Source organism: Herpailurus yagouaroundi, unplaced genomic scaffold, assembly GCF_014898765.1.
Source record: "Herpailurus yagouaroundi ecotype Mexico unplaced genomic scaffold, PumYag 142, whole genome shotgun sequence".
In the NCBI taxonomy this organism is placed as follows: Eukaryota; Metazoa; Chordata; class Mammalia; order Carnivora; family Felidae; genus Herpailurus; species Herpailurus yagouaroundi.
In genome coordinates, this window is record NW_024412397.1 from 43,060,157 (window position 1) to 43,075,736 (window position 15,580).

Below are 15,580 nucleotides of genomic sequence, written 5' to 3' on the forward strand. Positions count from 1 at the left end.
GTAGACAGAATAAAAGAGAAATAAAAGGTTGAATTAAAAAGACAGAACAACCAAGCAAAAAGTTGCTTTAAATAACCCAATAGAACTCTTCAAGTTTTTATGAGATTGAAGAAACAAGTTTTAGCAAAAATAACGGAAATGAGGAAGTGATATTATAAACAAATATCACAAACATAAAGATTAAATAATACATGGCTAGTATGCACACGTTTATATCAACATAACTTGATAAAACCGAAAATGCCCTTGGATATAACAATACCTTCATAGGAGCCAAGGATTCCAAGCACGGAATTACAGCATCTGGACGAAGAACAGAAAGAAGGGCACACTGAGGAGGGCAGGAAAGTAAGCTTCACACCCCTCCTCCCTCCTTCAGGATCTGGCAGCCTTAGGCAGTCACAGGGAGACAATGAAGTGAATGTGCGCCTCACGAGGGCAGACCCCAAAGCGGGTCGCCCGGTCACCAGTTAAACTCCTGTAGCCCTACGTGGTTCCCGGCGGGCTCCCACGTACGGGGCTCTACTCACCACGGCACCCAGCGGCTGCGCAGTCGTGATGGCGTCTGGGGCACCAGGCTCCCAGCTCTCAGCGTGCCTTACGGCACCACAGCGCTATCGCTCTCCCCCGCGCTTTACGGCAGGCATCCGCGACATCAGGCTCTCAGTGGGCTCTCAGGTTCCCAGGAACCTAGCCGCGGCTCTTCTTGGTGTCTGCCGGCCCCAGTCAGGTGCCCCAGCACCGAACTCCCACCTAACTTCTGCAAACCCAGGCTTCCTGCTGTCCTCCGTGCCTGCCAGCTCCAGCTGCCCCGGGCGGCCCCAGCGGCTTCTGGTGACTTCTTCAGCTCCAGGCTCCTTGAGCGCGCCTTGAAGGCAGGCCCCAGCCCACACTGGCATGGGCTGCCGGGGCCCCACATGGGCTCCAGGTGCCTTCCTCAGAACCAGGCTCTCCGTGGGCTCCTGCGAATCCAGTCCCTGACTTCAGTGGCTTCCTCAGTTCCAGGCTCCCAGAGATCCCATAAATGCAGGCTCCCAGCATATCTGGGCACTGGCAGGCTCCAGCAGCCCTAGATGGCTCCTTGGTCGCCAGGCAGGTTTCTGGGCACCAGGCTCTCAGTGCATTTCCTCAAGCCCAGGTTCTGGATCCACTACATTACCTGTGGCTCCCACAGCTCTTGTGGACCAATGCTCGCAAAGGCCTGTGTGCCCAGAGTCCAGGCCCATCCTATTTGTCCTTAGCGCCTGGTTGGCCTCTGTGGGCCCAGAATGTAGGTCCAAGTCCATCATAATAGACTCAAGGACCAGGCCCACCTCAGTGAATCTAGGCTCCAGGCCTGCTCCTACATACCCAGGCAGCAGGCTGGGCTCCATGTATCAAAACTCCAGGCCAGTCCACCTGCCTAAGGATTCCAAAAACAAGTCCATCTGTGGATACCACCAGACCCCCTGGAGGGGCTGACTGGTGAAGGGCTTTGCCTGCTATAAAACTGGAAGAAGTACCACGTCTTCAAATGTGCAGACACCAACACAATGCCACAAGGATTGTGATTGTCACGATTGGACACGGTGGAACATGATACCACCAAACAACACTACTAAAACTCCAATGATTGACCTCACAAAGATGGACATCTTTGAATTTCGTTTGAGGAATTCAAAATAATCCCCTTAGAGAAATCCAGTAAACGATTATCCTTTAATTTCCTGTATTTGCTGGTGATGAACAGAGATTCTGATAGATTCTGCCATACTGGTTCAGCAAAACTTTCCAGATAATGTCAACAGAACTCCTATCTGAGCCACCCAAGGAGCCTGCCTGATCTGCTGGATTGGAGATTCGGAAATGCCGAGACTGGGCTGTCACCTTCTGCTGTGTTGTTCTTCTAGTCCTCAGGTATCACCATAACAAAATGAATTCACCTTCATATTACCTTTCACTGTTCTCCTTTGGTTTTCTCTTGTGTTCTTTCCAGGGCTTACAGGTGTATTTCACCAAAATACAACCTTTTTGGTCTTGTCTGACCAGAAATCCTCAACCACCTCTTTGAGACCTTCCTATCATAAATTAATATATAAAACTCTACCTCCTTCTGTATATATTTTTGCATACGCACCTCGCTGGAGGAAAAATGAATAAGATGTTTAAAAAAAGAACAAAGACAAACATGGATTACTGAGACTTACATGCCCACAAAAAAAAGTAATAGTTTTATTTTAAAAAAGCACATGAAGAAATCAACACTGAGGTTCGTTTCTAACTTGAGTTTTTAATATGTCTTGGTAAAATTCAAAACACACTTTTGTTTCTATTGGGAATATTTGTGTCAATGATTTGGTATTTTCAAGTGTTCTATGACTAATATTACTACAAGAAGAAAATTTTTTCTCTTTAAAATTTATTTTATTTAAAGTTTATTTTGAGAGAGGGAGAGTGTGTGAGAAGGGGAGGGGAAGAGGGAGAGAGAGAGAGAATCCCAAGGAGGCTCTGCGCTGGGAGTGCAAAGCCTGATGTGGGGCTCCAACTCATGAACCGAACCGTGAGATCATGACTTGAGCCGCAATCAGTAGCCGGACGCTTAACTGACTGAGCCACCCAGGTGTTCCTAAAGTGCATTTTAGACAAAATTTTTTTTTTTAATTTTTTTTCAACGTTTTTTATTTATTTTTGGGACAGAGAGAGACAGAGCATGAACGGGGGAGGGGCAGAGAGAGAGGGAGACACAGAATCAGAAACAGGCTCCAGGCTCCGAGCCATCAGCCCAGAGCCCGACGCGGGGCTCGAGCTCACGGACCGCGAGATCATGACCTGGCTGAAGTCGGACGCTTAACCGACTGCGCCACCCAGGCGCCCCTAGACAAAATTTTTTAAATGAAGAAGTTAGTATTACTAGGACACTTACTAGTGTTACTAGGACTAGTGTTACAAGTTAGTGTTACTTGGATTCATAAAGATTTGTCCAATAGCTATATGGTATGGTTTAAGGATATAAACTGTTTATCATTAAACCGCAAAGATATATCAAGGCTTTTAGTTATCTAATCATGATTACTGAGAACTCAGCATCACATTTTATTCTCTTTCATCACTGTAGGTACAATGTTTCGTGGTTTTCAAACTCTCTTAGACTGATATTCAATTTTTTAAGAAGTTCCTGTTTACTGTGAGATAGACTTATTATGCATTGCTATGAGTCATTTCATAAAGCTTCTTTCTGTAAAGATTTTACCCAATTGAGCCATATTTGAAGATTGGTAGAATCTTCCTGGCAGTGTATATATATCAAATCCGTCTGTATTTTTATCACTAGGGCCAGACTGAACAATGACTGTGTTTCTTATTTGTTGATCCTCCTTACTGTATGTGCTGGAAATTTCTTACATAGTTTGTAGTTAAGATAGAGGAGATTCTAAAATATAAAGCACTTACATAAAAATAGTCAAGGATTTTAGTTGGTAGAGTCCTTATAAGGGAGACCTAAGCTTGCCCATCAACTTGCTATGTGTATGATAGTGCTAATCACTTATAGTCAGTGTAGTTACTGAGAGATCAAATCCTAACGGTGCAACTGGATAGTCTCTAAGAAATTCAGATTCAACACAGAGCACCAACCCAACATGGTCTAAACAATTGAATCTAAGTACAGATGTCTGTGCTGTCACTCATTGTATCTATTCTGGGGTTTCTGGAAATTATTAATAACTACACTAGCTATCTTCTCAGAAGAGAAGAAAGTATTAAAAAATGGAAGAGTACAGTACGCTTTCAAATTAATACTTATGCATAGAGAATGTGACAATGGACTTCTATTGCTATCCAAGTGAGCAGCTGATCTTATATGTCTTAAAGGCTTGTTCCTCTGAGAGAGATAGTAGTCTAACCACTCGATCTCTTTTTACTCCACTGCCTTTTCCCAAGAATGTGACTCAGAAAGTAACAGGGTCACTGAAAGGTAATACACATTTTATTCAATGACTGTGATTGGAGATGCTGCTTAGTACAGCTTTTCTATGGCCCAAGCTGTAATCAAAAATTCTCAAACTTCTTCAGCTATCTTTAGGAAGAGGGGCTCTTTGTGGGCTGCAATTATAGAATCCATAGTATACATCGTACACTGTGTAGAGTTGACTACTGGTTGAGGCAGTAGCATGGTGAGATCAAATTAATTAATACACATAAACATTTGTAGCAGCTCTTGGCATATAGTATGCAATAATAAAAACTCTTACTTTTAATGATACCAACCGTTTCCTTTTTATCTCAGCCAGACAAAAAAATCAATCAGAGAGAATTATCACAACAAAAAGAAAAACAGTAACAATAACAGCAGCTGAGTAAAATATGGACAAAATATACCCCCCAATAAATTTTAGAGTCAAGAATTAAAATCAGTCTCTCTGATCCAAATGCTCATACATGTAAGCATTTTACTATTTAGTATGCAGAACATGCTAAACATAACAACTGCTACTCCCAGAAGTTTGAAGAATTTTACTACCCTTTGATCAGGAGCTGTTACAAAATAGGAATGCAGGAGACTATGTCATGCATCAAGCTGAGAGAGCTAAGTAAGAGGAACAGCAATTTCTTAAAATACTTCCTCTGTTTACCTTTATTTCAAGGGCAATTCATGGTAGCTTTTTTACCCCAAATCAGTGGGGTTAAAAAACTACAAATCTCTGCTATTGAACAGGTGAAGAAAAAAGGAAACTTTACTAGGAGAACAATAGTGGAAAGATTGTCTCTGCTTACCATCACACTTAATACAAATAATTTTTCATCACTTATTTTCCCTAATCTTTATACCAGTATAAATTTAAGTTGTACACAAATACATCTAAAACAGGTTTGCAAATTATCTTTTCTAAAATCCTCAAATATTTGGAATTATAAGAAATGCTAATATAATAAGAGGTACCTGGATGGCTCTGTTAGTTAACTGTCTCTGACTCTTGATTTTGGCTCAGGTCAGGATTTCACAGTTTGTGAGATCAAGCCCCATGTTGGGCTCTGTGCTGACAGTGTGGAGCCTGCCTGGGATTCTCTATCTCATTCTCTCTCTGCTCCTCTCTCCCCCTCTCTCTCAAGAAATAAACATTAAAAAAAATCATAGTGCCAATTATGCACTGTTTTTGCTTTGATTACAGGGTATCATTTAAATATACAAGAGCAAAATCAAAGATATGTTCATGAAAATCCAAAATAAACTTATTCAAGTCATACACACACACATACACCACATTTTTCTAAAGCTTTTTTAACTATACTTGGTATTGATACCAGTGAAAAATTTTACTCATTTGAAATATATAAGTGTTTATAAGGACATCCAAAAGATACTTCTTATTTCAAACACCATCAGCATAGCCATCTGAAAAGAAATTTGTTCTGAACCCTTTCTAAAATCTTGATAAAATTCAGAAATCACTAATATTCATAGCAATATCAGTAATTATTTTGGGCATGCTACTTATCATCAGTGTTACAGATTTCATTCCATTGATAGAGTATGACTTAACTGATCACTGTCATTGACTAGGGACCCATGGTTCATCCAATGAAATGGAGAAAACTCTCAGTGTGAAACAAAGTACACAGGAATGCACACTGTCTTTGTGGGTTAATTGTATCAGTAGTAGGTTCTATAGCAACCACAGTGTCAGCAATGATAATCTTGAGCTAAGTTCTGTTACACCTCCTTTTCCACCATTAGTCTTTCCATTTCATCAGTTTTTCAGAGACATAAATCCCTACAAATAACAAAAATGTGGGAAGACTTCTTTTGACATACCCTGGAAATGGAAGTAAACCTCTGTAGGCCAACGTGGAGGCAGGGAAAACCTGAGTAGTACCATACACTAGGAAGAGGTTTTTCATGTCCTCACTCCTGAAAATCAGGGAACTAGATGATGAGGGTATGAGGAAAACCTACATCGTCCAGAAGAGCTGAATTGACAGAAGGAATACTAGACTTTAGAAATATGACTAAGATATTTACATATCCATCTGGACTTAGCCTCTCTATCTATGGTAGAAATACTAGAAACTTTGAAAGGGAAGTAACACACCTGCTGTTATTATTGGCAATACGAGGTACATTTATTAATTATTCTGAAATAAATTAAAACATCAAAAACATGACTTTATAAAAAAGTATCAGAGATAGTGATTTAATTTTCAGCATGATATGATATACCAAGTCAGAACATATTGATTCAGAACATATCAAAAATTAATGATTACAAGAACAAGAATTTCATTTTAGAAATTGTTTTTGGCATTCTTAATATAAGGAAAAATCAAGTCAGCATGTGTTGCCAGATTAGAATATCTTAAAGGGAGGAAGCAGGTGAGATAAAAAGAAAATGAATAATATTATTAAATCTAAGAGTTTTCAGTTATTGCTTACTATATTGCAGGTACTATTAAAAATACTTATGATTATTAATGCTTATTTTGTAAATTTATTTGATCACAAATAAAACTATGGTCTAATTATTATTCTCTTTTAAAATGGGAAAATTAAGGCACTGGAAGTTAAGAATATCCCCAAGATGGTATACCTAAAATTGGCAAAGGTATATTTTAATACATTTCTTTCAGACTCCAAAGTTCATGATATTAAATTTTTTACCATACATTAAGCTTACTTTTTGTATAGACTATTAAAAAACACAAGATTTCTTAAATTCAATAATTATTTTTTTAAAACTTCAGGTAATCAACAAAATTGATAACAAATATGCGAATTATTTCCATTGACAGACATCTTAAGCTCCCTGTTCATAGTGGGACAACATTTTAATAACAAGATAATGGTATCATGTGCCATTTCTGATGAGAGCTATAAGAAATAATATTAATAAATATGAGTTACTGGATATCAGGCCATAAAATTACCCATAAAATAATCTATTAAGCAATAGGAATGAACATGGAGACTTAAAAAAGAAATCTTTACCCCAGTTATGTTTTATTCTTGGTGAGTCTGTCGATTTTTACTTAATGATAAATGAAATGAATCAGTTCTCGTCAAATCCTCTCTTCCAGCTCTCTACCCCAGCCAGTTTTCTTAGGTATCCATTTCGTAATTAGATGCAGCAACAAGCTGCTAAGTCAGTTTCAGGTACATAGGTCTACCTAGGGAGTAGGTAGTGCATTGGGAAACTCTACCTAATTGAGTCTACTTAGCAGCTCCTGTGCACAGATGGAGTGAGGCACCATCACCAAAAAAAAAAAAAAAAAAAAAAAAAAAAAAAGTTTTTACCTTCTATCACAACATAAGCTGTGAAGAAACAGTCTAGTCACTCACATAGCTGCTGAAGGATGCTCCTTTAAAAGTACCTCTCTTCAGGGAAGATTCATTTGTCAGTTTGGTCATATATTTCAATGGTATATTTCCCCATCATACCTGAAAATTTTATTTCCTTCTACCACAATATATAAATTCAGTACTGAATAATATGACATAATACCTTTGATGTTAAAGTATACTGTCTGGAAATAGCATGTATCTTTTCAATACTATGTTTGAAGCATGTGTCCAGCCATCTGAAAACATTTTTGTATGTGTTGGGTGGACAACTTGAACACTAGGTTTTGTTAGCTCATTAAGAAAACTTCTGTATGGATTATATAAACAGCAATGCTAAAATAGCTCTTCAACTCAGTTTCCTTGGATATGGATACATTTTAGATTTACACTATTAGAATAATTTATTATCATAATCAAAATATAATGGTTTGTACTTCAGTGCCATTCTCTAAAAAAATTACTTAAACTTCTTTGAGCAGAAAGTGATTTTTAAGTAATGATAAGATTCTCTTTTATGCCTTTAGAATGAGTGACTGAGATAAGGTGTCACTAGTTCTTTCAAGTACATTCAGATTTAAAATAAATGAAATAGAAATTAATATTAGTGACACTGTTTTTATTAGTATTAGCCAATATAACTGTATGGGATAATTCTCAGTAGCAACATTCTTCACATTATGATTGTAAATAATTTTAAAAAATTCTTTGAAATATTCCATTATAAACACTTGAGTTATTAATAACTTATTTTTATAATCTCTGAATTTAAGAAGTGAATCTTAAATCTTCAATTGTGAATTATCTTCCAATCCAGCCCTCTCATTCCTGGAAGAACAAGGTGAGAGCTAGGAATATTAGTTTCTTATCCAAGAGTAAGATTGTCACTATATATAAATAGATAAATATGTAGCTAGCTAGCTAGGTAGGTAGGTAGGTAGATAGATAGATAGATAGATAGATTGATTTTACATCTATTTATCATCATCATCATTTTTAAAAATACAAAATGCTACTGAATTGTCATCCTTGAGTATAAGCACTTAGATTTTAATCATTTTTTAAATATTCTAAATACTGAACTATTTCACATTAATGCTGAAAGCATTGTAGTTGTTTTCTTGGTTTTATGGCAGACCTCATTAGGGGAAACCTTGAGTTGATATTTCTTATGAGATCTGTGATCCCGAAGGTAGAAACTAACAGGGTATGTCAAATACCGTTTGTCCTTACTGGTATTTTAGAAAATTTGTCATATTATTTAGGGAAGTATTCAAGAAAGAGATGTGCAAGACAGTAATTCATCAGTAATTCTCCATACTTTATGGAATATCCTTTTAAGGTGTTTTTGTTTATCTGATGTTGTCTACCAAATTTAAACTAGTTGTTGGTATAAGATATACTGTAGATCGTCCTTTAGTGAAAGAAAGAAAAGAAAGAAGAAAGGAAGGGAGGAAAGAAACAAAAAAGAGAAGAAGAGAAAAGAAAAAAGGAAGGAAAGAGAAAAGAAAAAAAAGAAAGGAAAGGAGGAAGGAAGAAAGGAAGGAAGGAAGGAAGCAAGGAATCAGTCAGTTGGTCAGTCAGCTGTTTCAGTTCCTTTCTCTCCACACTGTTGCCTCAATACACATGAAGTAAAAAGAATCATTCACTGTCCAGTGGTTTTCAGTATCCTAGAATTCAGTCTTCCAGTTTTGGCAATTTCATCACTTACATATGTCCATTGGGTTTTCTTGAAAGTCCTAGATAATAATAACAAAATACTATTTTTAGAATCAATATAAAATAGAATTAAAAAATAATTTTATGATAATCCTGTCTTCCCCACTTACCTCAGCTGGAAGAAATCCCAGCTGTGTTTAGCAAAAGGCAGTTCCTAATCTACCCTGCCTGTGTCAAGAACTAAGTGGACCATCAGCTTTTGCCCAGGATTTGGCACAATGGCTTATAGAGTACTTTTGGGGAGTCTTGTATTTTCCAGGCAAAAAAAGGTGGTAGTAAGGTGTTGGCTCCCTTCTGTTTACTCATATGAAGCTTTTGTATTTGTTTCCTTGTCTCATACTCGAATTTGTTGCTAGCAAAATATATTTCCATTTTTAATTCCTATTTGCTGTACCTATTTGCTTTACTATTTACTTTCTTTAACTTTATCTGGTTTACTACACTGTTCTTCATACGCAGGTTGCCGAATTCTCACCATGTACTTTAAAAAATGGTTGTGGGTCACTGTGAACAAGTGTAACCATATTGCTGTTCACTGCAAATCTTTTAAATCAAATCAAATCAAAGTTTTTATCTTGCAGTAGTTGAGTATTGGAGTCTGCCCAAACCAAGCTTAAATTCAACTTGTTTTGTAAGTAGCTTTGAACTAGATAGATTTTTTAACCTATCTTATAGCTATTTTATAGTATATCTTGTAGCTATACAAGGGGCAACTTACCATGAAGTCATTTTATCAAACTTCCCTCTGTCTAGGCAAGCTTTATTCTGAAATCTCAAGGTTTATTCTAGGCAAGCTTTATTAGCAAATTCAAATCCTGGAATGTCTAGAAACACCTGTAAGAATTAAGCTATTTACCTGGAGTTTAAATAATTGAATTTTGTTTCATAATCTTAAAAAAAATTTTACCATTTATTTCAAGTTGTAAATTTAAGTATCTGAGGTAAATAATATGAATATGTTTGATTAATGAGTAGGTTTTACTGTTAATTACAATATTTTATATTGCTCCTTACTGTTTCACATATATGCCTCTCCTTGCTGTCAGGTCACCCGTGTCCTGAAGGCACATCCATGTCTTATATCTGGTTAGTTGGTACACTGAAAATGATTATATTGTGGATTAATTTAGCTCAAAACTCTTCATTCCTTTTGTCTTCTTGTTTTCTAGTGTGGTGTTTGGCACATCATGGGGGGTGGTGTTCAATAAATGTTTACACAGTGAATATTAACATAAATAATTATTGCATTATTTTGAAAGGGAATCTTTTGCAGTAGAGGAGTAAATTTAATTTACAAACTCACATAAGATAAACTTGCCACAAGTGAATGAAATTTATAAGAAGTTCTAAAAGAGAAAAAGAAGTTCTAATGAAGTTAAAAGATCAAAAGGATTGTCATTTATAATGAATATAAAGTTAGAATACCTACTAGAGAAATAGAAATTGTCTGTAGTTTCTTCTGATTTATATTTAAAATTATTTTAACTTTAAAATACTTTGAAGCTAATTCATTTCTCTGTTTAATATAATTTAACAATGAATTTTTTATTTTTAATATTTCCATAACTGTTCTGCAATAGCATGCTTTGAATTATAAGTGATTTCTAAAATATAAAGACAATGTCTTTGTTCTTTTATGTTGGCTTTTCTAATACCTTCAAATTTCCTAAATTTATGTGAATGGACATACAAAATTAAGTCATATTAACATAATAATCATTATGTTTTTAATTATAATATCTTAATTATAATATAATAATTATTGATAATTATTAAGTTTTATTATATAATCTAATGAGTAGTAATCCTATACAATCAATATATCATGAGGGCTATTATAATACAATTTAAAATTGAGGTGAAATCAGCTTATTTATGCCTAATATAAAATTAAAGAATTTGACAAAACTAATTAACAGTAGAATTTTATCCTTGAATAATACAGATAATAATCAAGATTCTCCATTTCAGTCTTGAATATAGAAATAGCTGAGTAGTTATTTGACTCTTTGCTCTTTTAAGACAAGATACTAAAGTTCACAGTGATGATTCACATATATAATTTCATTTGATTATCACATCAGTTTGTATGCTGGACATGCATAGGAATTATGTTTTCGTTTTACAGCTGAAATAGAAACATCACGTGGTATAAGACATAAATTTTGGTTATATTTATATTAATTGCAAAAGACTTTAGTATCTAAATATATTTACAATACCTCAAAGAGAATGAGGTTATGTGTTATATTCAACAATAATATTTATATGATGGGCAGTACAGGTTATGGGTTAATCCAGTTCCATTGGATAGTATGCTTCTCTGTGTATGTGAGCCTGGAAAAAAGCCTAAATTTACTTAGCCAGATACATGTAGAATATAGTGCCTTATGCATAGTAGATGATCTACAATGTGATACTGTTAGAAAATTGAGTTGTTGATATCTGAAATGATTTGTATATTTCAAACAGCGGAGACTATTGATTACCAATTTCCAGAGCAACAAAATGCCATAAATTGTTCTTACAGCACATGTAGTAAATTACTTCCAACGACACTGATATTGAAATCCATGAAGTTATAATATTTGGAGGAAAAGGAAAATATTCCCTTCACCTTCCATTCTCATTCCAGCCACCACCATTTAGCCCTTGATTTAAATATTCTCTTTATTCTATATATAGAACTAACTACTGACTATTCAGAGTAGGATAATGAGATGTGAATGAGTCCATATAAAATAAATAGTATAATAGACAAGTATTGGGTATGTTCTCTATGAGGAAAGTATTGACCTGTGGTCTGTGATTCTACCATTAGCTTCAGGAAAATCTTTGATTGAATCATTCTTGCAACTAACTCAATGGATTTATAAAAATATGTTAGGTCCAAAATATAAATACTCTGTACCAAAAAAGAACATGTAGTGTATTTAAGACTGCTTATTGAAAAATCAGTAATTGATAAGTTACTGATAACTAATTATATTGAGCTGTAATAGAAAATAAGTACTATTCATAAACCTCAGAAGGAAATGTAAAAACTCAAGGGATGTTGGAGTTTACTATTTTTCTGAGCTAGAGGTGGTCTGTACCCTACAGGCTTTGTGACTTGCGACCTTACCCACCATGCCATGGACAAAGTGGAGGGCATTAGAAGCTATGCTTTAGAGTCACCAGAATTTTGCTATGCTGTTGCTATTCTTGCTGTTACTGATTCTAAATCCTTTTTAAAGTTAGAGAAATTGGGGCGCCTGGGTGGCTCAGTCGGTTGAGCGTCCGACTTCGGCTCAGGTCACGATCTCGCGGTATGTGAGTTCGAGCCCCGCGTCGGGCTCTGTGCTGACTGCTCAGAGCCTGGAGCCTGTTTCAGATTCTGTGTCTCCCTCTCTCTCTGACCCTCCCCCATTCATGCTCTGTCTCCCTCTGTCTCAAAAATAAATAAACGTTAAAAAAAATTAAAAATAAAATACAATAAAGTTAGAGAAATTTGTCTGGGGTAAAACCTATTGTGTCTAATGCATCTAATCATCAATGTCAACCTAAGACTATTATTACTGATAGACAGAGTATTTAGTACATCATCATATAATTTCTCCTCAATATATAGTCATCTGGAATATTTCTTTGAACAAACAAAATATTACGGAGATTTGTAAATGTGGGAGGATATATTTTGGTTTACAGTTTATAAAAACTGAAACAATCAGTAATTCATAATGTATTTGCAGTAATGGTTTTTGATAAACTAGATATTAGACAATGAAGTACAGAGTATCCCTTACAGAAGGTAAACAAGTTCAGCCCTGTGAATGCCCACCTTCCTATCTTAAGATTGACTTCAGGTGGCCATGTGAGGATGGCACACAGGCATAACCCAGCATACTCCCTGACTGAAGAGACAAAGCTGAGAATCTGTGGAGACCTAAAGTCTAAGGTTTTCTGTACAGAGACCTGGAGAGGAGAGAGGGAATGTGGATCTGCAGAAGAGTGCTCTCAAATATTCAGGTAATTACATATTAATACATACATATGAGGCAAGCTTAAGAACTATGAGTTGATGGTGCCTGAATGTCACATAGATCCAAGAAAAATACCTGTTCTCAATAGTCTAAATGGAAAGCCTCATGACCTACAAGGCATTGAATAGCATAATCAGAAATTATTACCTTAGCTACAGTTGTGCTGAGCACAGCAAAAGGTATAGTGATGTTGAGTCACTATGTTGTACACCTGAAACTAATGTAACATTGTATGTCAAATATAGCAAAATAAAAACAAAAACAAAGAACCTAATGACAAACAGAATAAGTATCTTGCTTTAACATTGGGGAATAATTTTTCTTAGATTCAGCAATGCTCTGGCACCACTTAATAAATATTAAAAGAAATTTTTGAAAGGATAAATGTCTAAGTAACTTAACTACATTCCAGAATCAGTTCAAGAAAGTTTGTGGTAATTAAGAGAAAAAAAATCCAGCACCAAACAAGATACTCATGATATTTGGCATGAAAAAACAAATACAAACAAACATGCAATAAGCAAAAACAGGCAGGGAAAGAGCATGAAAAAACTATCTCTAACAAGTAGAAAAGCAACGAGTAAAAATCAACCCAGAATTGATGCAACTATTAGAATTGACACAGGACATTAAAAACAATTATTAAAAATGTTTTTATACGTTCAAAACTTAAGTATGGATATGTACATTATTAAAAAGATGGAAATCAACTTTATAGAAATTAAAACTACAGTTGTTGAGATAAAAAATAAAAACTAGAGAGGATTAAGGATAGAGTAGATATTGTAGAATAAAGGATTAGCAATCCTGAATATATAGCAATGTAATCCAAAATGAAACCCAGAGAGAAGATGAGGTCAGAAACAAAAACAAACAGATAATCAAATCAGTAAGCTAGGGGATAAGTTCTAGGGATCAATACACTTGTGATTGGAAACCCTGAAGTCAGGGGGGACAAATTTATTTGAACAATAATAGCTGACTGTTACTCAAATTTAATAAAAAATGTAAACCCAAAGTTCCAGGATACTCAACAAACATCAAGTACAACAAACATTAGTAAAATCACACAAACACACATCATCATCATTGTTCTGAAAATAGTGGTAAATAGCCGAAAGTCATCAGAGATAGAAGATACTTTATGTACAGAGTATCAAAGATAAAGATAAAAGCAGGTTTCTCATTGGAAGCAATGCAAGTGAGAAGATATTACAGCAACATCTCCAAAGTATTTAAAGAAAAAATATCAATATAGAACTTTTATAGTAAGTGAAAATGTAATTAAAAAAGAAGTTGAATTAAAGACTTCTGTGGCATACAAAAGCCAAGATAATCTCTAACCAGCAGACCTGAACTAGTTCAGGTTATTCAAATAAAGGAAAATTATACCACAGGGAAATATTTATCCACACAAAGGAACAAAGAACATGGGAATAAATATATAACATTCTTGTTACTACTTAAATCTCTTTAAAAGGTAATTGATACTTCCCCCGTCTCTCTGCCCGTCCCCCCACTCGTGCTCTGTCTCTCTCTCAAGAATAAATAAACATTAAAAAAAAAAAGGTAATTAGCTCTTTACATAAAAAATAACGAGCATGGGGCACCTGGGTGGCTCAGTTGGTTGAGCGTCCGACTTCAGCTCAGGTCATGATCTCACAGTCCGTCAGTTCGAGCCCCGCGTCGGGCTCTGTGCTGCCAGCTCAGAGCCTGGAGCCTGCTTCTGATCCTGTGTCTCCCTCTCTCTCTGCCCCTCCCCCGCTCCTGCTCTGTCTCTCTCTCTGTGTCAAAAATAAATAAACATTAAAAAAAATAATGAGCAGTTCAGGATTTATAACAGAGATGATGAAATAGTAATGATTGCACAAAGTTTGGGAGGGAATAAATGAAAGTATATTATTTTAAATTTCTTATAACTAAACATGAGATATTAAAATATCACTTGAAGGCAGACTGTGATAATTTCACAAGATTTACAATAAAACCTAATCAACAAATAAAATACTAAATCACATAATGTAAATGTATAATAAATTTAATGAAGAGCATTTTAAGAGGAAATTTGTAGCATTCAAGTCCTACATTGAAAGAGAACAGATACCTTAAACTCTCAACTCACACCCTGAGAAACTAAAAAATAAATCCCAAATAGCAACTAAATCCCAAATAGAAAAAAGGAAGTATTAAAGATCAAATAGTAAGTCAATGAAATAGAAAATAAAACAAATAGGACAAGTAGAGCAAGTCAATATTTTTAAAGTTGATGCTTTGAGAAAATCAATAAAATGGGTAAACTTTTAACTAGAATAACCAATGAGTATTAGAGTACAGTACCTTTTCAGGAATGAGAGGGTGACATCACTGCAAATTCTATAAATATTAAAAGGATCATAAAGGAATTATATTTATGTAGATAGATAAAATAGATCGATGGAACAGAGTAGGCAGTTCAGAAATGTATACCGATCTAAATGGGGAATTGATTTTTCACAAAGGTGATTTTTCACCATGTGGTGCAATTGAA

General features: G+C 35.4%; 1 long non-coding RNA gene across 1 annotated transcript in view; it reads right to left on the reverse strand.

Moving 5' to 3' along the window:
• Positions 1 to 303, reverse strand: part of LOC121033047 (uncharacterized) — a 177,630-nt gene extending 177,327 nt beyond the window's left edge. The window contains exon 1 of the long non-coding RNA XR_005791663.1: positions 263 to 303. This is a non-coding gene — a long non-coding RNA (uncharacterized LOC121033047). The remainder of the gene's footprint in view (positions 1 to 262) is intronic.
• Between the last annotated feature and the right edge of the window lie 15,277 nt (positions 304 to 15,580).